This window comes from Schistocerca nitens, chromosome 2, assembly GCF_023898315.1.
Source record: "Schistocerca nitens isolate TAMUIC-IGC-003100 chromosome 2, iqSchNite1.1, whole genome shotgun sequence".
Lineage (NCBI taxonomy): Eukaryota > Metazoa > Arthropoda > Insecta > Orthoptera > Acrididae > Schistocerca > Schistocerca nitens.
Genome location: NC_064615.1, coordinates 42,449,737 through 42,473,905, shown reverse-complemented (window position 1 = coordinate 42,473,905; position 24,169 = coordinate 42,449,737). Strand labels below are relative to the sequence as shown.

Here is a 24,169-nt window from a genome sequence, read left to right as displayed (position 1 = left end):
GTTGATCGGAAGTGATAGTTAAGGTCATCAGATTTAAACCAGAAAAATTTGTCGTTTTGAAGGTTTCAGAGAACGGAAAGGAATTGCTAACGCCGGTGTTAGAAAACGTCTACAGTTAAATGCTATTGCAAAAATTTAGAAGAAGGGAACTACATTAATGATCATGTGCACTTCATAAACAACCTTCTGACATGTTAGACCTATATGACGAACAAAGCTCAAATTTATATCGTTGACAGTCGGTTTGAATCTTTTCAGGGTCTATTTTACAGTGAAGCACCTTGGAATTTGCAAAGCAGAAATCCATGATATTAACTTAATTTACTAAGTCGAAATCGGACGAAGATTGATGTTTAAAGGCATTCTTCAGATTTCGCATAAGAAATTTTTACTAGCAGTTTGCAACTCCATTAATTAAAATGGAAAATAAAAGGTTGCAGTCAGCGGCTTCTACCGTGATTCGAACTGCTATGTCTTATAGTACAAGCACTTCAACGCACAAGGGAACCTCTGAGCTAACGACACACTGGCGGCCAGCGGCGGAATATAGTCACTGCGATGTTGCCTGAGCCTCAAAACGCAACCTTAAACACACGAACAGAGGAGGTGGAGATTACTGTTTTAACGTCCCGTCGACAACGATGTCATTAGAGACGGAGCACAAGCTCGGATTAGGGAAGGATGGGGAAGGAAATCGGCCGTGCCCTTCCTAAGGAACCATCCCGGCATTTGCCTGAAGCGATTTAGGGAAAACATTGAAAACCTAAATCAGGATGGCCGGGCGCGGGATTGCACCGTCGTCCTCCCGAATGCACACACCAACAGGTGTTACTTATGTGAAGAACGCCATTCTTGGAGTCCATAAATTAAATATACTTTCTAATTGTGTCATCTTGCAGTGGATTATATCGTACGAGTCTTCGATGTGGAAAACGAATGTCAAGTGAATTTAGCGAGGTAACGCCGACCTACACCCGGAAGTAAATGCACTATCAGAGTGTTGACAAATACTTGCTACGACGCTGCCATTTCTAGGCTCTCTGACGAGGCAGCTCTTCAGCGAAATGCTTGCCGTGAGTCTCAGATACGGTTCTTCAGAGTGGAGACGCGCGCGCACGTTTGGTTTTTATGCGGCGTTCTCCCCTGATGGTTTCTGACGTCGCCTTGTGGGCTATGTATACATATGAGACATTCAATTATCATTAATCCAGAATGATACAAGTTGCAGCTTCCGGCGTGGAAAAAGGCTGTTGACGCCGACATTATATCATTTCAACGTAGGGAAAGCAAAACGGATCATTCAATGTTTCTCATTCAACATAAAGGATGTGAGATAATTTTCCGTAATGTTCATAATCATCTAAAAATACAAACGAAGTAAAAATACACCGGAAGCTTATTCGAATTGAATATAACGCTTTGCACCTCGATGTCGAATTTGTCCACTTGCAATCTTTTGCAGCATACACATAGAATGTCATGATTACCACGAGAATGAAGAAATATGTTGGTAAGGATGGAAGCAAGAAGACACGCAGTCAACAAATATTCTATTCCTCATGGCATTCATTTCATTTGACACGTAAGAAGAGGTAAAGCGGGAATTTACTTTCGTTAACACGAAAGATATGCCGCACATATTGATAACGAGGAAGTCTGCGTCTTCATACGTTTCCTCCTTGAAATCTGTATGCTCTATTATATACTAAGTAGCCCGATCATTGTTTCAGTAATGTTACCCTCTTGTTTGACCCCGTAACGATGAACAGATTCCAAATGCATGTCTCCCTTCCTGGGTTGTTTTTTGTGTTTTATTGCTTGGAATTCCTGAAGCAGACCACTGTGCCTTCCCCCCTCGTGGGTTAGGTCTCAAAACTAAACCGCTTTGTATCCAATGGCATAATTCATTCAGACAGCATCAGCATAAGACTATCAAACAAAGCCTTCCATTTACAGTTGCAGCACTCTAACCAGCACTGACCAAAGTGTAATCCACGGTCACGGTCCTAAATTACCAGCTGTCTGCTACTGTGGCAAAGTCCGTACTACACTTTCGATTGCGCAGCACCATTTTATCTGGTAACACTGTGTAGTTGCACAGTTGTGCTACCAGGTCTGCCCTCACACTGTCAACTTTATGTATCTCACTTCTCCTGTAGCGTAGATCACGAGGAGCCGAAGTAAATGAGTGTATTCTGCATGACGTAACATTCAGTATTCCCTTCTTTCATAGCCACTCTTCATGTGCATCGATACCAAATAGGAATGCGAAAACTCTTGCGAGTGAGAGAATGACAATAACAATCGTAACAAGAACAAGCAAATAATGAATGATGTTTATTCCAACGCAGAACGAGAATGGCTTTAAATATAAAAATCTGTATCTATATCTATATCCATATCTATTGATCTTTGAGTTGGCACAATGCAAATATATTCTTAGCGTTTAGTTACTGAATTTAGTTCTGGATGTTTGCAGAGAAAAGGAAAAGTCGGTACTTCTCGCTAGTGTAATATAATGTGAACCAGCAACTACCCTTTCCTTAGAACACGACTCAAGCAGGTCCTCAAGTAGGTAGCAAGGCACTGCTGCATTCTGTTCCCTGACATTGCTCTGATGACGGTTAATGCAGATAGTTCCGATTATGAAATACAAAACGTATTGCAGGTTAGTTCCTAGGATAGTAACATTAAATTTGCGTTGTAGACGGCACATGAACGTGACGACTATCCATATTACTCATCAATATAAAAAGACAATATTTTGGGAATTTAGCAGGATTACTCAAAATGAATTCTGAAATTGGGTGACTGACTGCACAGGTGCTAAACGTCGTCAAGAGTATACGATGTCCTAATCGCATTAGGAATGTGAAGATCGTCTTCGACAGCTCGCAACTTTCACATTGCTATCTCCACCCTACTCCAGACAGCCCTCGGTGGAGTTGCACTACGTTGCCGATGTTATGGAAGGCCTTCAAACCGACAACAGACCACATATTGAAAAATACAAGCGAATTCTCTTGCAGCGTAAGCTTATTGTAACTAATCTAAAAATTATTGGAGAGGAACATTGTCCTATTCAAAAAAAGTAAAATGTTACACACTGTTGACGTCAAACGGACATTATCTATGCCCTGTCTTGTGTCCTACTCATCTATAATATCAAGTGTACTATGAAAATGATTATATATAATGGATGATAGGGTAACGCATTGATCCCAGATGGTGGGGGCCGGCCGGTGTGGCCGTGCGGTTCTAGGCGCTTCAGTCTGGAACCGCGTGACCGCTACGGTCGCAGGTTCGAATCCTGCCTCGGGCATGGATGTGAGTGATGTCCTTAGGTTAGTTAGGTTTAAGTAGTTCTAAGTTCTAGGGGACTGATGACCTTAGAAGTTAAGTCCCATAGTGCTCAGAGCCATTTGAACCATTTGAACTATTTAACACAAAATGACATTAAAAATGAAAGTTATTCACGAGCAGCTAGTTGAGAATATGTATGAACATTAAATGACACGACGAACTGAAATAATATGACGAAGAGTTCAGCGCTCACTGGGAATAGAGCCCCACACATATCGTTGTTGACTACTCACAAAGAGACGTCAGCTACCGAATTTTTCTCCACCAGCTGCTCAGAATAGCATCTTGAACTTACAGTCATCTAGCAAATAGTTCTGTGTCTCACTGGGAGTTAAAAACGTCAGATATCGTTAGTGTTGACAACGAATGAAAATACATTAAAAATCAAAATTATTATCCACCAGCAGATAGGTGTTCTCATGATAGAGCTTGATAATACATAATTCAATCTTTAGTGCTGGGCCAGGATTCGATCCCATTCACGCGTAATATGTGAAGGTGTTGAGGAATCTGCAGTTTTGAACAAACAACAAATTGTAGCCGAGCTGTATTGCCACGAAGGGATCAAATTCCGCGTTAAGGGCGGTCTGAGTTGCATTCCCAGTTTAGAACCAATTTTATCGACATACAGAAGCTCAAATAAAAGATGGAATAAGTGTCCTGTGACCATACATAGCGTTTGTGTCGTCACTTGAAATAAATAACTAGTATAAGAAAGGTTACTGGTGATAGAGTTTCTACATGTCGCCACTCCAGACTTTATTGTGGTTCAACCTACCGTCTACTTGGTAAAGAAGGAATATCATCTTTAATGTGAATTTTCAGACCACGCAGCCATTATATCTCCTTCACTTGGTGTAGCCAGGAGAGAATGGAATCTGTCTCCCCCTATCTAAAATCATTGACGGAAGTGGGAATCGAACCCAGACCATAGGTATAACAACCTACCATCCGTCCAACAGACCACGAAATCCTCTTCTCTGCGAGTCATTTTTCTATCGTAACACAGTTGCGCCACACTGGATGAGAATTCTGACACACAGGCTCCCTGTAGTAATTTGCAGCATGTTCAGTAAATTCATTTACTTGGTTGACCGAATCACCATGAACTAGCTGCCTCGGCTACCCAGTGCATACATTCGACTAATTCGTAATCACAGAAATAAAATCACGTAACTGCCACCTACACACAACTGCCAACAGTGTAGGATGCAGAAGTTTAAATAGGAAGTGTTCCTTTCCACTTGAGCTATTCTATTGCGCTATCTGTTACTAGAAAACGTCGTTCAGTCCAAAAGAAAAGCTGTAACTGTTTGTCTCTCAGAAGTCAAGACCTGGCCATATGCATAATCTCACAGTGCTGTGGAATCCAAAAGTTCTGGAGGAATAGTTGCCGAGCTCTGGAGCTGCTGTAGCTACGTGTCAGCTTGTAGCATAGATAAGATGTCGCGAGTTCGAATACATTCAGTGCTACATTTTTTAAAACGCAATTCTGCTCTCTGCTGAAGGTATCAATCTAATGGAACTTTGAACATAATTCCCTTCACTTCTCAACCCAAAGTAGTCGCATGTGGAAAAAGGGCTAACTACTGTGACATTTTGTTCTATTCAGGTTTAATAGACAGCAGGCAGCAGATGCATCTCGAAGATGTGCAGGGAGAGCGCATCGTGCCATAATATGTCAGAAAAGTATTTTCTACATTAGCCGTCGTGTGGTAGTGATATTTTATTCTTCTTCAAACTTTGTTTGACTGCTTTAACTCAGAACAAGTTTTCTACATGCATGTAATCAATAAACTGCATGTGCATTGTCAGACTGTCATAGGTAACATCAGAGAATTCGCATATATCGTTGATGATTAATTTCTCTCTCATGTTTACTATTGTTTTAACAACACTAAAGGAAACCTTACGAAAATTGTGCACTGTATTATAAGAAATGAAATAAAACTAACCATGATAACTTTACGACGAAAGTATCTGTACACAAGCATGCCTCTATCGACACGAATTAGTAAAATACTACTCACTTAGATTTTGATTGGGTCTGTGTTTAATTGGTATGCTGTGTCATACTCAAGAGGTATGCAAATGTGGCATTTCATAAATATAGTTACGTATTCCTAGAAACCCAAAATTCGCTTGTCAGCAGCGGAAAGAGACCTTACCTGTTGTGCAGCATTGTAAGTTTTTCAACATTGCACTATGAGCTGAAAGCATTTTCTTGCGATTTCCTTATTGATGTTTGATCTGACTGCTTGTAGCTCTTTCACAGAAGGGATAAAAACGTTACAGTCAGTGAGACTGGAACTGCGAACCGTAACAGACGCTTTTTCACAGGTCAGCACGTTACCACTGAGCTGGCGAGGAGGTATGGGTCTTAGCTTCCTATTACGAGGGCAATAGTAACTAGAACTCGTAAACCGCTATTTGAAGGTCGAGATTAGTTGCGGTTTCCACCTGCAACGACTTTCCTGGGCTGAAAACCGTAAATTTTCAATCTTTTGTTACCCTTCAAGCGATAATAACTCAGATTATTCAATGGAAATGACAGGTAAAATCAAGTGAACTTTGAGGCTTAATTCCGTGCACACCAGGAAGTAACTCGTCGATCACAGAGTTGCCAAACATACGTTGCCTTGTTGCCAAATCTCAGTTACAGTACCAGCAGGAAGAAGACGAACCGATGTGATCCTACAGCGGTCTGGGAAGTGACCATAGCTGGTGTCTCCAAGTCGCGGCTGCTACGGCCTGGAATACGTAATGCGTCTGATTCGCTTTCTGTAACTAGGTTTAGGGACTGGAGCGTAGTTACTAATAATACTCAGAACTGACTGCAAACTGAGCATCATAAATCAGTAACTCTCATTGTTGTTTTTATATTTCTTTCGTAAGTGTACTCAAAACTAAGAAAGTCATTCACAGGCGTTTTCGTGCCTCGCCGATAGTCGAGCACAACATACAAATAAAAATAAAAAAGAATGTGTGTGTGTGTGTGTGTGTGTGTGTGTTTGTGTGTGTGTGTGTGAGAGAGAGAGAGAGAGAGAGAGAGAGAGAGAGAGAGAGATAAATAAAAAGCAATGAGAGAGAGTGTAAAAAATTGTTGTAAAGAAATTGAATCATGGTATTTAAAGAAATCTTTCATTAAAATGACACGTTCCACATCATTACGAAATGTCGTATTCATGATCTATGGAACAAGAGTTAATCTAATGTAATCTAATCTAATCTAATCACATCATATTGATGATTAGCCATGAAGAGTCATGAATTACCGAAATTTTGGCCAATACCAGTAACCAAATCTAAACTTGAAAATAAAAGACGACAATTTTTGTAATAAACCGTGACTCCTATCAAGACCCTTTCGTCCCTGTTATCTAACCACGAAAGATGTCTGATATACCTCCATTCTGAAGTAACAAAGTGTGCATGCATTTAAAGATGAAGTGCATGATGTGAAGTTCTGTGACGGAGATACGAACCCAACACGTAATCCGATTGTTAACTAAGAAAAATCAAATGTTACGTATCGGTTTTTCTTACGAGCCGCTAGGTGTCTGAATCTAAAATAAGGATACAAACTTTTGTGCCTAAGCGACAATCGAACTGCACACCTACCGTGCATCCACGAATATAGCTTAAGTATCAGTTGCTTACTCATGAACAGTAAGATGTGTGCGTCTTTGACCAGAAATAACGACACCTGTTGCGATTGTTGGAAACACATGAACAGACACTGAAATTGCGCGTTAATTTTCACTAGCAGGTGGGTGTGCACTTGATAAAGCTAGAAATGAAATTATGAATATTTTTGTACTGGATCAGGTTTCAGACCCACATACTTACCTTTGGAGGAGACCTAGAGAAGATTGCAGTCTTGGGAAAAGGAACGAAATGACTGAACTATACTGTTCCGAGAGATTCAGATCCTCGAAAGAGGAAATACGAATTCGAATCACAGTCCAACACCAAATTTTTCAACGTCTCTAGTTCAATCAAGTACAAGTAAAATAAGAGCCCTGTCCCATTAAATGGCTATCGGTTCATCAAATAAAATAAAATTTTCTAATGTAAGTAAGCTTACTGGCGACTGTATTTCTGTTTACCATGACTTCCGCTGTGTCATTTCCCAACGTAAACCGGCTCTGTCCAGTTGGTAATGAAGGAACGTGATGTTTAATGCGGATTCTGGATTATAACGTCTTTCTCTTGAGGTTACCAGAGGTAAAATAAATCTGTTTGTGCCTCTTAAAAGTAAATGCCTGAACCCACGCATTGCACCTGTGATAGCTCGTTCCACCATACCATTGTGGCCACATTACCCAGCCCCAAGAGTGTGCTGTAATGGATGATGTGCTTAGCTTACAAAATTAGTCACGGTGGAAAAAATGCGAGTCTATTAAATGGTCAAGTAGAAGCAAGCTTCTGACGCAGAGATTATGCTATTCTCATGTCAGCAGGATGAAAGACTCTTCTAGGCATCATAGGCTGGATGTGAAGCCATTTTGATTTTTCACAAATTCAGCAAATTTCTTAGTTCGAGAAAATCCACTGTGAAGTGTGAAGTTGCCGGATAATTCGATTATTACTGTTATTATTAATATCATTTTATTCATACCGCTGCTGGAACACGACCGCAGTCTTCAGGTAAAACGCGAGACCAGCTAATATGACGTCTGGCGACCGAAAGCACATATCGACAAAATTTTTATCGCCCCTTTCCTCTCGGTGCTGAAGCTATGAGTGTAATTCAAGCGAATCTACAATATCATATTAGCTGGTCTCGCGTTTTACCTCAAGACTACGGTCGTAGTCAAGAGTAATGTACTAAGACGGGAGTCAAGACTTCCTCTGGGAAGTGCCGCAGTCTACATGTTGCTAGATCGAGCATATTGCCCGACATAGAATTCTGAGAGGAGCACGACTGTATTGTCCACCTTACGTGAACGACTCGGCGGTCAATTTTTTGGTCTGAGACTGTATCTACAACACATATTGCAAGCTGAAGACCCAGAAGAATTTAAAAAAAAAGTAGTTTATGAGAGCAACGTTAACCATAGCGTTCGAAGTATTCATAGTATTGTATACGTGTGTGCAAACGCCTTCCAATGACCACTCAAGAAAGACAAGGATACACAGTCTAGCTCCAATATTATAAATACGCCTCAGTTTGTGGATGAACTCAGACTTAGGTTGATAATAATTGTGAAAATTTAGCAGCACTGAACCCATTGGTGTTAAACTCGTTTTCAACCAATGATTCCCACAGCTACAGGGATACTACTTGTGATACCTCTTAGACAAAATACTTAAGCAGTGTTATCAGACGAAAAGATCAACCTGACACACACTGTGGGAAGTTTGTTTTACAGCCTTCGTACCTGGATATTCAGCTTTTTCCTATTTGAGATATCTGTGAACGTTGCTGCTTAAGACGATTTAAGCAGAAACTAAATTCCCTCAGCTTCGACAATGTTTAAAGAAATCGTCTTATTGGCACTTAATCGTGGTTTGTGAATTGTTTGCCGGTCGTACTCTGCCGGTTGGAAGGCAAAAGCTTACTGACAAATTTCACACAGAAATTACTGTTACTGTGTACTTATGGAGCCAAATGAGTGAATTGCGTATTTTCCGGCGAGAAAGAGCACTGGCAAACAGTCTTCGCTACATTAGGTTATTTAAACTGGTGTCACTCTCAGCTAGAATTTATGGTCAGCGACTAAGTGTAAGGTCAACGTTTCGGACGCGAGTTTTGCGACTATGAAATATTTTCCTACATTATAGAAGCGAATATTAAATTTGAACTAATATTGCGAAAATTTTGTACTTGGACAGCTTAGAATGAAAATACTTCTGTTTATTTCAAAGGGAAACAATAGATTTTCTAAAACACTGTCTGTCATACACAACGTGAAACAGGTCATGTCGACCAAATCATGTGGAAGAACTAACAGCAACGTATATCGGAAGGCAGTAAGATCTCTTGCCTTTTGGTTTGTCAGTACTCGATAGCCAATTCTAGGCGAAAGTAAATGAAGAAAGGCAATGCGTTTTTGTTACCAAGTAACGTCTTCGTCAATTACTTTAGTTTTAAAATAATCTACGAGTAATTGCTGGTGTTTGATATTAACATGAAAAGGATTCCGTAGATAGGGAAAGAACCTGTTCTTGGGAAACTACATCTATAGTGACCAAAAGGCATTAAATGATGTTCAAGCACTTATGTTACAGCAGCGGTATGAACAAAATGATATTAATAATAACAGTAATAATCGAATTATCCGGCAACTTCATACTTCACAGTGGATTTTCTCGAACTAAGAAATTTGCTGAATTTGTGAAAAATCAAAATGGCTTCACATCCAGCCTATGATGCCTAGAAGAGTCTTTACATCCTGCTGACATGAGAATAGCATAATCTCTGCGTCAGAAGCTTGCTTCTACTTGACCATTTAATAGACTCGCATTTTTTCCACCGTGACTAATTTTGTAAGCTAAGCACATCATCCGTTACAGCACACTCTTGGGGCTGGGTAATGTGGCCACAATGGTATGGTGGAACGAGCTATCACAGGTGCAATGCGTGGGTTCAGGCATTTACTTTTAAGAGGCACAAACAGATTTATTTTACCTCTGGTAACCTCAAGAGAAAGACGTTATAATCCAGAATCCGCATTAAACATCACGTTCCTTCATTACCAACTGGACAGAGCCGGTTTACGTTGGGAAATGACACAGCGGAAGTCATGGTAAACAGAAATACAGTCGCCAGTAAGCTTACTTACATTAGAAAATTTTATTTTATTTGATGAACCGATAGCCATTTAATGGGACAGGGCTCTTATTTTACTTGTACTTGATTGAACTAGAGACGTTGAAAAATTTGGTGTTGGACTGTGATTCGAATTCGTATTTCCTCTTTCGAGGATCTGAATCTCTCGGAACAGTATAGTTCAGTCATTTCGTTCCTTTTCCCAAGACTGCAATCTTCTCTAAGTCTCCTCCAAAGGTAAGTATGTGGGTCTGAAACCTGATCCAGTACAAAAATATTCATAATTTCATTTCTAGCTTTATCAAGTGCACACCCACCTGCTAGTGAAAATTAACGCGCAATTTCAGTGTCTGTTCATGTGTTTCCAACAATCGCAACAGGTGTCGTTATTTCTGGTCAAACACGCACACATCTTACTGTTCATGAGTAAGCAACTGATACTTAAGCTATATTCGTGGATGCACGGTAGGTGTGCAGTTCGATTGTCGCTTAGGCACAAAAGTTTGTATCCTTATTTTAGATTCAGACACCTAGCGGCTCGTAAGAAAAACCGATACGTAACATTTGATTTTTCTTAGTTAACAATCGGATTACGTGTTGGGTTCGTATCTCCGTCACAGAACTTCACATCATGCACTTCATCTTTAAATGCATGCACACTTTGTTACTTCAGAATGGAGGTATATCAGACATCTTTCGTGGTTAGATAACAGGGACGAAAGGGTCTTGATAGGAGTCACGGTTTATTACAAAAATTGTCGTCTTTTATTTTCAAGTTTAGATTTGGTTACTGGTATTGGCCAAAATTTCGGTAATTCATGACTCTTCATGGCTAATCATCAATATGATGTGATTAGATTAGATTAGATTACATTAGATTAACTCTTGTTCCATAGATCATGAATACGACATTTCGTAATGATGTGGAACGTGTCATTTTAATGAAAGATTTCTTTAAATACCATGATTCAATTTCTTTACAACAATTTTTTACACTCTCTCTCATTGCTTTTTATTTATCTCTCTCTCTCTCTCTCTCTCTCTCTCTCTCTCTCTCTCACACACACACAAACACACACACACACACACACACACACACATTCTTTTTTATTTTTATTTGTATGTTGTGCTCGACTATCGGCGAGGCACGAAAACGCCTGTGAATGACTTTCTTAGTTTTGAGTACACTTACGAAAGAAATATAAAAACAACAATGAGAGTTACTGATTTATGATGCTCAGTTTGCAGTCAGTTCTGAGTATTATTAGTAACTACGCTCCAGTCCCTAAACCTAGTTACAGAAAGCGAATCAGACGCATTACGTATTCCAGGCCGTAGCAGCCGCGACTTGGAGACACCAGCTATGGTCACTTCCCAGACCGCTGTAGGATCACATCGGTTCGTCTTCTTCCTGCTGGTACTGTAACTGAGATTTGGCAACAAGGCAACGTATGTTTGGCAACTCTGTGATCGACGAGTTACTTCCTGGTGTGCACGGAATTAAGCCTCAAAGTTCACTTGATTTTACCTGTCATTTCCATTGAATAATCTGAGTTATTATCGCTTGAAGGGTAACAAAAGATTGAAAATTTACGGTTTTCAGCCCAGGAAAGCCGTTGCAGGTGGAAATCGCAACTAATCTCGACCTTTAAATAGCGGTTTACGAGTTCTAGTTACTATTGCCGTCGTAATAGGAAGGTGTGACCCATACCTCCTCGCCAGCTCTGTGGTAACGTGCTGACCTGTGAAACAGCGTCTGTTACGGTTCGCAGTTCCAGTCTCACTGACTGTAACGTTTTTATCCCTTCTGTGAAAGAGCTACAAGCAGTCAGATCAAACATCAATAAGGAAATCGCAAGAAAATGCTTTCAGCTCATAGTGCAATGTTGAAAAACTTACAATGCTGCACAACAGGTAAGGTCTCTTTCCGCTGCTGACAAGCGAATTTTGGGTTTCTAGGAATACGTAACTATATTTATGAAATGCCACATTTGCATACCTCTTGAGTATGACACAGCATACCAATTAAACACAGACCCAATCAAAATCTAAGTGAGTAGTATTTTACTAATTCGTGTCGATAGAGGCATGCTTGTGTACAGATACTTTCGTCGTAAAGTTATCATGGTTAGTTTTATTTCATTTCTTATAATACAGTGCACAATTTTCGTAAGGTTTCCTTTAGTGTTGTTAAAACAATAGTAAACATGAGAGAGAAATTAATCATCAACGATATATGCGAATTCTCTGATGTTACCTATGACAGTCTGACAATGCACATGCAGTTTATTGATTACATGCATGTAGAAAACTTGTTCTGAGTTAAAGCAGTCAAACAAAGTTTGAAGAAGAATAAAATATCACTACCACACGACGGCTAATGTAGAAAATACTTTTCTGACATATTATGGCACGATGCGCTCTCCCTGCACATCTTCGAGATGCATCTGCTGCCTGCTGTCTATTAAACCTGAATAGAACAAAATGTCACAGTAGTTAGCCCTTTTTCCACATGCGACTACTTTGGGTTGAGAAGTGAAGGGAATTATGTTCAAAGTTCCATTAGATTGATACCTTCAGCAGAGAGCAGAATTGCGTTTTAAAAAATGTAGCACTGAGTGTATTCGAACTCGCGACATCTTATCTATGCTACAAGCTGACACGTAGCTACAGCAGCTCCAGAGCTCGGCAACTATTCCTCCAGAACTTTTGGATTCCACAGCACTGTGAGATTATGCATATGGCCAGGTCTTGACTTCTGAGAGACAAACAGTTACAGCTTTTCTTTTGGACTGAACGACGTTTTCTAGTAACAGATAGCGCAATAGAATAGCTCAAGTGGAAAGGAACACTTCCTATTTAAACTTCTGCATCCTACACTGTTGGCAGTTGTGTGTAGGTGGCAGTTACGTGATTTTATTTCTGTGATTACGAATTAGTCGAATGTATGCACTGGGTAGCCGAGGCAGCTAGTTCATGGTGATTCGGTCAACCAAGTAAATGAATTTACTGAACATGCTGCAAATTACTACAGGGAGCCTGTGTGTCAGAATTCTCATCCAGTGTGGCGCAACTGTGTTACGATAGAAAAATGACTCGCAGAGAAGAGGATTTCGTGGTCTGTTGGACGGATGGTAGGTTGTTATACCTATGGTCTGGGTTCGATTCCCACTTCCGTCAATGATTTTAGATAGGGGGAGACAGATTCCATTCTCTCCTGGCTACACCAAGTGAAGGAGATATAATGGCTGCGTGGTCTGAAAATTCACATTAAAGATGATATTCCTTCTTTACCAAGTAGACGGTAGGTTGAACCACAATAAAGTCTGGAGTGGCGACATGTAGAAACTCTATCACCAGTAACCTTTCTTATACTAGTTATTTATTTCAAGTGACGACACAAACGCTATGTATGGTCACAGGACACTTATTCCATCTTTTATTTGAGCTTCTGTATGTCGATAAAATTGGTTCTAAACTGGGAATGCAACTCAGACCGCCCTTAACGCGGAATTTGATCCCTTCGTGGCAATACAGCTCGGCTACAATTTGTTGTTTGTTCAAAACTGCAGATTCCTCAACACCTTCACATATTACGCGTGAATGGGATCGAATCCTGGCCCAGCACTAAAGATTGAATTATGTATTATCAAGCTCTATCATGAGAACACCTATCTGCTGGTGGATAATAATTTTGATTTTTAATGTATTTTCATTCGTTGTCAACACTAACGATATCTGACGTTTTTAACTCCCAGTGAGACACAGAACTATTTGCTAGATGACTGTAAGTTCAAGATGCTATTCTGAGCAGCTGGTGGAGAAAAATTCGGTAGCTGACGTCTCTTTGTGAGTAGTCAACAACGATATGTGTGGGGCTCTATTCCCAGTGAGCGCTGAACTCTTCGTCATATTATTTCAGTTCGTCGTGTCATTTAATGTTCATACATATTCTCAACTAGCTGCTCGTGAATAACTTTCATTTTTAATGTCATTTTGTGTTAAATAGTTCAAATGGTTCAAATGGCTCTGAGCACTATGGGACTTAACTTCTAAGGTCATCAGTCCCCTAGAACTTAGAACTACTTAAACCTAACTAACCTAAGGACATCACTCACATCCATGCCCGAGGCAGGATTCGAACCTGCGACCGTAGCGGTCACGCGGTTCCAGACTGAAGCGCCTAGAACCGCACGGCCACACCGGCCGGCCCCCACCATCTGGGATCAATGCGTTACCCTATCATCCATTATATATAATCATTTTCATAGTACACTTGATATTATAGATGAGTAGGACACAAGACAGGGCATAGATAATGTCCGTTTGACGTCAACAGTGTGTAACATTTTACTTTTTTTGAATAGGACAATGTTCCTCTCCAATAATTTTTAGATTAGTTACAATAAGCTTACGCTGCAAGAGAATTCGCTTGTATTTTTCAATATGTGGTCTGTTGTCGGTTTGAAGGCCTTCCATAACATCGGCAACGTAGTGCAACTCCACCGAGGGCTGTCTGGAGTAGGGTGGAGATAGCAATGTGAAAGTTGCGAGCTGTCGAAGACGATCTTCACATTCCTAATGCGATTAGGACATCGTATACTCTTGACGACGTTTAGCACCTGTGCAGTCAGTCACCCAATTTCAGAATTCATTTTGAGTAATCCTGCTAAATTCCCAAAATATTGTCTTTTTATATTGATGAGTAATATGGATAGTCGTCACGTTCATGTGCCGTCTACAACGCAAATTTAATGTTACTATCCTAGGAACTAACCTGCAATACGTTTTGTATTTCATAATCGGAACTATCTGCACTAACCGTCATCAGAGCAATGTCAGGGAACAGAATGCAGCAGTGCCTTGCTACCTACTTGAGGACCTGCTTGAGTCGTGTTCTAAGGAAAGGGTAGTTGCTGGTTCACATTATATTACACTAGCGAGAAGTACCGACTTTTCCTTTTCTCTGCAAACATCCAGAACTAAATTCAGTAACTAAACGCTAAGAATATATTTGCATTGTGCCAACTCAAAGATCAATAGATATGGATATAGATATAGATACAGATTTTTATATTTAAAGCCATTCTCGTTCTGCGTTGGAATAAACATCATTCATTATTTGCTTGTTCTTGTTACGATTGTTATTGTCATTCTCTCACTCGCAAGAGTTTTCGCATTCCTATTTGGTATCGATGCACATGAAGAGTGGCTATGAAAGAAGGGAATACTGAATGTTACGTCATGCAGAATACACTCATTTACTTCGGCTCCTCGTGATCTACGCTACAGGAGAAGTGAGATACATAAAGTTGACAGTGTGAGGGCAGACCTGGTAGCACAACTGTGCAACTACACAGTGTTACCAGATAAAATGGTGCTGCGCAATCGAAAGTGTAGTACGGACTTTGCCACAGTAGCAGACAGCTGGTAATTTAGGACCGTGACCGTGGATTACACTTTGGTCAGTGCTGGTTAGAGTGCTGCAACTGTAAATGGAAGGCTTTGTTTGATAGTCTTATGCTGATGCTGTCTGAATGAATTATGCCATTGGATACAAAGCGGTTTAGTTTTGAGACCTAACCCACGAGGGGGGAAGGCACAGTGGTCTGCTTCAGGAATTCCAAGCAATAAAACACAAAAAACAACCCAGGAAGGGAGACATGCATTTGGAATCTGTTCATCGTTACGGGGTCAAACAAGAGGGTAACATTACTGAAACAATGATCGGGCTACTTAGTATATAATAGAGCATACAGATTTCAAGGAGGAAACGTATGAAGACGCAGACTTCCTCGTTATCAATATGTGCGGCATATCTTTCGTGTTAACGAAAGTAAATTCCCGCTTTACCTCTTCTTACGTGTCAAATGAAATGAATGCCATGAGGAATAGAATATTTGTTGACTGCGTGTCTTCTTGCTTCCATCCTTACCAACATATTTCTTCATTCTCGTGGTAATCATGACATTCTATGTGTATGCTGCAAAAGATTGCAAGTGGACAAATTCGACATCGAGGTGCAAAGCGTTATATTCAATTCGAATAAGCTTCCGGTGTATTTTTACTTCGTTTGTATTTTTAGATGATTATGAACATTACGGAAAATTATCTCACATCCTTTATGTTGAATGAGAAACATTGAATGATCCGTTTTGCTTTCCCTACGTTGAAATGATATAATGTCGGCGTCAACAGCCTTTTTCCACGCCGGAAGCTGCAACTTGTATCATTCTGGATTAATGATAATTGAATGTCTCATATGTATACATAGCCCACAAGGCGACGTCAGAAACCATCAGGGGAGAACGCCGCATAAAAACCAAACGTGCGCGCGCGTCTCCACTCTGAAGAACCGTATCTGAGACTCACGGCAAGCATTTCGCTGAAGAGCTGCCTCGTCAGAGAGCCTAGAAATGGCAGCGTCGTAGCAAGTATTTGTCAACACTCTGATAGTGCATTTACTTCCGGGTGTAGGTCGGCGTTACCTCGCTAAATTCACTTGACATTCGTTTTCCACATCGAAGACTCGTACGATATAATCCACTGCAAGATGACACAATTAGAAAGTATATTTAATTTATGGACTCCAAGAATGGCGTTCTTCACATAAGTAACACCTGTTGGTGTGTGCATTCGGGAGGACGACGGTGCAATCCCGCGCCCGGCCATCCTGATTTAGGTTTTCAATGTTTTCCCTAAATCGCTTCAGGCAAATGCCGGGATGGTTCCTTAGGAAGGGCACGGCCGATTTCCTTCCCCATCCTTCCCTAATCCGAGCTTGTGCTCCGTCTCTAATGACATCGTTGTCGACGGGACGTTAAAACAGTAATCTCCACCTCCTCTGTTCGTGTGTTTAAGGTTGCGTTTTGAGGCTCAGGCAACATCGCAGTGACTATATTCCGCCGCTGGCCGCCAGTGTGTCGTTAGCTCAGAGGTTCCCTTGTGCGTTGAAGTGCTTGTACTATAAGACATAGCAGTTCGAATCACGGTAGAAGCCGCTGACTGCAACCTTTTATTTTCCATTTTAATTAATGGAGTTGCAAACTGCTAGTAAAAATTTCTTATGCGAAATCTGAAGAATGCCTTTAAACATCAATCTTCGTCCGATTTCGACTTAGTAAATTAAGTTAATATCATGGATTTCTGCTTTGCAAATTCCAAGGTGCTTCACTGTAAAATAGACCCTGAAAAGATTCAAACCGACTGTCAACGATATAAATTTGAGCTTTGTTCGTCATATAGGTCTAACATGTCAGAAGGTTGTTTATGAAGTGCACATGATCATTAATGTAGTTCCCTTCTTCTAAATTTTTGCAATAGCATTTAACTGTAGACGTTTTCTAACACCGGCGTTAGCAATTCCTTTCCGTTCTCTGAAACCTTCAAAACGACAAATTTTTCTGGTTTAAATCTGATGACCTTAACTATCACTTCCGATCAACAATAAATACTTCATGAACCCATACATGGAACTCCAAATGTGCAGTGTTCCTGCACTGCTACAGAGCATGCATTGCAAGGTATTCACACAGTTTATCGCTTAGACTTACCATAAGGAATGAAACAAGAACTGTAATACACTTTACACCACAGACGCTCACTCTGGCTTGACGAAAACATCCAAACATTGACCAAAAGTTGCACAAATAATTGAGTTTGAAAGGAAAAGAAACGAGGTATGAAGCATTTATAAATTTATCGAATGTAGTGAGGTGGTTTAATTTCGTCCCAGTCTATAAAATTAATTTCGGGCCATACTCAGCTCTTGCCGATTAATGTAATATAATACCCGCCTACTAATCAGGGCGTCTGTCTCCGTTGCTTTTGAGCGTGAATGGAAATTGTAGAAATTTTCTGTGGAGCAACATTTAATAATAAAGCGTTTTAAATCATCAAAAGCGATGAGCGGTAGCAGGCGCTTTCGATAAAGAACGGGGGAGTGCAGCGCCGCTGCTGTCGCCACGGCCGCTGCCGGTAGCCAGCAAATGGATCCCGGAGCTTTGCCGCATACGGCGTCCAGAGGAGGACAGTCTGCAGGAAATCTGCCGCAAAATCGTTACTGGATAAAATTTTGATATCGGTGTGTCACAAAGCGAAATAGATTGAATCTGCGCTACCATTACATTCACGTCTTCAGCATTCAGACAGAAGAGGCTATAAAAATATTTTATGCCAGCTGCTCTCGATCCACTGACATTATGAACAGAAACAACGCACGCTACCGCTAGACCACAGGCGTAATCAGCCTAGAGTTTCTCTATCATGGGACAAGTTTTCCTCCAGGAAGTGCCGCAGTCTACAGTGTTGCCAGATTGTGCAGATAACCGGACTTAGAGAATTAGCGAGTTGGCCAGTTTTTTTGTCCCATGTCGCGATCGGCGCGGACTTAGCCTCTGAAGCGGCCGGCCGCCGGTCAAGTTTTATGTCAAAGAGTGTACCTTCGTCATGCAAGTGCCGCATTTATTGAATTTTTAAGTTACGATGGCAACCTTGTTACAAGTTGTCTGTGAAGCAAGCCTGAAAGCAGTAGTTTCCGTGGTGTAGCGGTTATCACGTCTGCCTAACACGCAGAAGGTCCCCGGTTCGATCCCGGGCGGAAACACTTTTTCATCACTTTAAACCGACAAGCATTTGCTACGATCTGTACCGAAACCTTGGTAATCACCTTCATACGTCGGACCAGAGGGTCAGTTCCTTAGAGCAAATATGAAATTAGCTTTACATTGACGGGCAGTTTTTTGCGCTGACTCAGCCACCGACGTGCGACCAGTTTGCACAAAACGCTAGGGCTCGTCCGGGATTTGAACCCGGGACCTCCTGCACCCTAAGCAGGAATCATACCCCTTTTTTTTTTTTTTTTTTTTCTATTTTTTTTCGGGCCTCCATCCACCCCTTATAGCCCGTCCTTCTGCTCGCCATTAATTCACCTTCGTCGGTGTGGCATCAAAGGCCTTTGATTTAAGGAAAATGAAAACGATGTGGATTACATGCTTCGTTTACGATACAAGCATCCATATTAAGGAAATAGTAACTGAAATTTATGGCGGCTCCAGTGCCTTGTGGTAACAGAAAACGTCAAGGAAGTTAAAAGAAAATTGAAAATCCATTGCTTCTAAAATTAAAAAGCTTTGTTCTGAACTCTGCGAAATTGAAAGAGAACTAAAATATTGCTCGAAAGAGAAAACTGAATTTTCTTCTTCTTACGAAATGAAGCTTGATCTCTTGCCAATTGATTACTTCAGTGGTGTTAGTAACTTGTGGTTCGGTCAACATGACATATTATTCGCCTTATAGATGGTCCGTCTGATCTTGAGTGAGTAGCTGCTGAATGTTCGTTAACATGAAATTCAATCAATTGATGTGGTAGTCTCTGTTATTTTTTTTTTTTTTTTTTTTTTTACTTTACAGTTTTGAGCAGGTAGTTGGCGAAGTTATCCTTATAGTTTTTCGTTTTCATTAGCATATGGTGCTGAGTTGTAAGATAGACACAGAAGTCTTCTTTACTCTTGTCTTCTTTTGTATATAAGTAATGTACAGTAGCGGCTTTTAACCAGTTTAGTGCGTTCCTTCTCGTCCGTGGGTACGGGGTATCGTCCGGCGTCAGAAAGGCAGCAGGTGTTATATATCTGGGCGATGTTCTACTAATGAGTGCTAACTTGTTCGTGATATATTCCCATATATCTTTTATGTTGTCGCACACAAACCTGTGTTCATCAGTATCCATTAAATTACACGTTGTGCACAAAGGTGATTCTGCGAGGTGTATGTTATGTAGTTTGGAGTTAGTTGCCAATTTTCTGTTAACTGCGAAATACCAAGTGGCTTTCAGTGTAGACGGCAAATACGGACAATGGATGTTCTCCCAGATTACCTTCCAGTCGTAAAAGTTGTATTTTTCTTCAATGTTATTTTTCTTCTTATCTTTCATGAGTTCCTGGTACACGTGTTTCACTGTCTTCATTTCTTGTTCGGGGATCCTTGTGTGTACATAACTGTACTCCAGTAAAAACCATTTTAAGTGGTAAAGTCCGTTTGGAATATGTTGCACCGTGATAGGTGGACTGAGGTCGGCCGGAGCTATCTCAGTAAGCAGGTGAGCAGCGAGACTATCAGCTGAGTGTTTCCATTGGTGGAAAGTTGTTGATATATATAAAGCTTGCGCCTTCTTTTCAACATCGACAAGATTTAAGCCACCATTTTCTGTGGCAAGCGTTAAGGTGTCAAACTGAACTTTAAAAATGTGGTGACGGCTGACAAACTGTCCTAATGCTGACATGATTCGTTTTGCAGTGAGTGCAGACATTGGTAAAACTTGAGCGATATAATTGAGTTTCGAGGTGAGGTAGACATTTGCGACCGTTACTTTCTGAATTTCATTTAGTTTCCGTACACTGTGTTCCCGTATGCTGGCACGAATAGTCCGTAGAAGCTTTCGATAGTTGGTTGCAATGGTGTGCCGAATATTACTCTGAAAATCAATTCCAAGGCACTTGAATATCTTCAGCTGACGTAGTTGTCTGTGAGGGTGCGATCCGAGGCCGCGGCCAATATTGAATATTCCGGACTTTGTCCAGTTTAGTTGTGCACCTGACGCGTGCTCATATTGCCTGACTAGCTGTAGTGCGGTCTCAAAAATGGCTCTGAGCACTATGCGACTTAACTTCTGAGGTCATCAGTCGCCTAGAACTTAGAACTAATTAAACCTAACTAACCTAAGGACATCACACACATCCATGCCCGAGGCAGGATTCGAACCTGCGACCGTAGCGGTCACGCGGTTCCAGACTGAAGAGTGCGGTCTCCACTTCAGTTCTATTTAGTACAAGGAAACCGACATCGTCTGCATACGCCTTGCACACTACTCGGGATCCATGTATGACGATGCCCTGTAAACTTTGCGTCAGGGTAGCTAACAAAGGCTCAATGGCAATCGCAAAAAGCGCCATGGACATTGGGCAGCCCTGCCTGACGGAACTGGCTATCTCGATTGCTCGGGTAGGCTGGCCATTGATGATGACTCTGGATAAATTAGTCGCTACCATCTGTTTTATAATTGCGACGAACCCAGGTGGAAAACCCATCGCATACATGGTACGAAAGAGATACTGGTGGTTTACCCTGTCAAAGGCTTTGTCGAAGTCCAAAGATATGATGGCACATTTCAGCTTACAGACTTCCGCAATAGAGATTAAATCACGGTAGTCGCACAGAGTCTGTCGAATTTTTCGATCCTTGCCCACGCTGGTCTGGTAAGGGCCAATGATACTGGTCATTGTAGATTTAAGCCTTTGGGCCAAAAGTCTCGCAAAGATTTTATAGTCGCTGTTGAGTAGCGTTATCGGTCTTAGATTTTTTACGTTTGCACTGCCTGAGGTTTTTTTAATTAGAACGATTATGCCTTCACAGAAGTTGGTGGGGATCACGTTGTTGTGGTCTAGAAGTTCGTTACAGATGCAAGTGATCTTCGCCCTTATGGTGTTCCAGAATTTTTGATAGAATTCGGCGGGAATTCCGTCAGGTCCGGGGGATTTATTCTTAGCACTTTTCCAGAGTACATATTCCACGTCTTCTTCGGTCGCCACGTCTAATAGCTTTTCCGCGTCCACGAGACTGACTCTGTTGCGCAAATTATTCAAAAGAGCATCCTGCGCTTGCACGTTAACTTCTTTATTTGACATCAAGGTGGTGAAGTAGTTTAGCACCGCCGCTTTAATCTCGTTGTGCGTAGTCAGCGTTGCGCCATCCTCAGCAATTAACTCCGTCAGTATTTTACGGGACCCTTTCTTACTTTCTTGGATCATATGGTAGACTGAGGTGAGTTCTTGGTGTACAGTTGTCTGGACCCGCGACCTGACTTTGTAGCCTTCTAGCTGCGTCCTCCTTAGGGTTAGGATTTTGGCCTGGATTTTCTTAATTCGTTGACAATTCTCGACAGCCGAAGTACCGAGCATATACAGTTCCCGCAGACAATGAAAATAGAAATTGATCGTCCTTTGAAGCCAAAAGCTCTTTTCCCGTGCGTAGTTCATGAAACACCACCTAATTTTAGGTTTGGCGCACCTCAGCCACCAATCAATGGCCGAATTATAAGAGGCAAATCGTTGCTCACATTCTCGCCAGGTATTGAGGAAGGCTTCTTGACACGCCGAGTCTTGTAGATGTGAAACATTTAATTTCCACAGGCCCCTGTATCGACACGTCCGTTGTCGGTCTAGACTTATAGTACAGATGTATGCAGCATGGTCTGAGAAAGCCACTGGCCATACTTCTGACTGCAGAATGTTATTCCTCAAAGTGGGTGTGACATAAATTCGATCAAGACGGCTCGCCGAATGGGTCGTGATATGGGTAAACCCAGGTGCTGCCCCATGCTTGAGCTCCCAAGAATCAACTAAGCGCAAGTCTCGTACAATTCGTTCCAGTTCAAGTGATTTGTTAAGATTGGGAGTCTGGTCCTTTGCACTGATGACACAGTTAAAGTCGCCTCCGAAGATGACATTGGTGTGGCGGACGCCAAAGAGAGGAACTATTTCTTCTTTAAAAAATTCTGCTCTTTGACGTCTATTACTGGAACCGGATGGGGCATAGACATTAATTAGTCTGTTGTTATAAAAAGTGCCCGCAATGCCCCTACTGTTCGGCAGTTTTGTGACGTCGGTAATAATGATACCTTCCTTCACAATAAAAGCTGTACCTAATTCGCAACCGGCCCCAGGATTAGTGATCACATTATAACCTGGTATGCAATCAAGTCTGATCTCTGTTACTTCTTGTACAAATAAAATGTCTACATCAGCTGCATATAAAAAGTCCTTTAAGTGTTGCAGTTTAAGAGCGCTACGGATCTTATTAATATTGAGAGTAGCAAGTCGATAGGCCTGTGGCGGAATAGTGGTGGACTAAACAGGAGCAATACCTAAAATCAGTCCGATATCAAACAGAAATAACGCTGGAAAAAACAAGTCACGTCGTGGAAGCACTTTGGAAGCAATTCCAGATAACAAAAACATGTATTGACAGTCACTTTAAAGGCAGAGTTAAAAATAGTCTCCGGTTGAAAAGGGATCAGTCGTGCGTTCTTTTTGCGCGGCAGTTTCTGTCGAGGCGTTATCTTTCTCGGTAACATCGTCGTCGTTGGAGACTGAAGTGACGGCTGTCACCGTTTCGGAAGTATCCATACTGTCTACTTCGGCAGTGGATTCTGTATCGTCCGCCCAACTAGTTGGCGGCGGTTGTGTCGAGGTCGTTACCGACTCTGGTGCAGGATAGAGTTTGACCATGCGGACATCACAGTCGGTTCGGAGTTGAGCTGACTGTTCAGGGTTCAGAGGGAGAGCATCTGAGACATTGTCAAGGACTGATGGTAAACTGGCTGAGGGATGATCATGGTTTGTGCTATCAGATGCTTTGTCACTGAGTTGTTCACCTATCAGTTTAGCCTTTTCGCGCAGAACCGGTGCAATCTGTTCTGCACCCTGGCGGGCAACTCTCCGTTTTTTAGTTTTTCTGGGAGACGTACGATTGTGTGGGCCTTGATCGGAACCTGCTGGAGATTCCCCCCGTGGAGTAGCAGCGGCCGATTGGGACGCAGCCGTTTGCATGTCGGATGCCTGTTCTTCTGTGACTACTACGGACGGCGATACTTCTATGGGTTTAGGTGGGGTCTCTTCCGGCGTTGCAACAGTCCCCATTTGCGTCACTGGCGCAGGCACAACAGTATTTTCACTGATTTCGGTGACCGTGGATGTAGCTGAAAGCCCACGCGCCACGGCGACGTACGTCACAGGCAGTGTTGTCATCGCGGGGGGCCTGGCTGCCTCGCCGGCAGGCAGCTGCGCCACTCGCCTCTGCATGCATTCGGCACGCACGTGACCTGTCGAGTTGCATGCGGCACACGTTCGAGGCTGATCATCGTACATTACTATCGCACGATACCCGCATATGTTAACATAAGACGGGATGTGCTTCTGCAGCTCGATTTTCAATTGCCGCACCCCATTAAGAACCGGGAATTTATGTGCACTAGAC

General features: G+C 41.7%; 1 non-coding gene across 1 annotated transcript; it reads left to right on the top strand.

Annotated features, from left to right (window-relative positions):
- Positions 1 to 18,670: 18,670 nt before the first annotated feature.
- Positions 18,671 to 18,743, top strand: Trnav-aac (transfer RNA valine (anticodon AAC)). The gene has a single exon. It is a non-coding gene; the product is annotated as a tRNA-Val (tRNA).
- Positions 18,744 to 24,169: the final 5,426 nt, after the last annotated feature.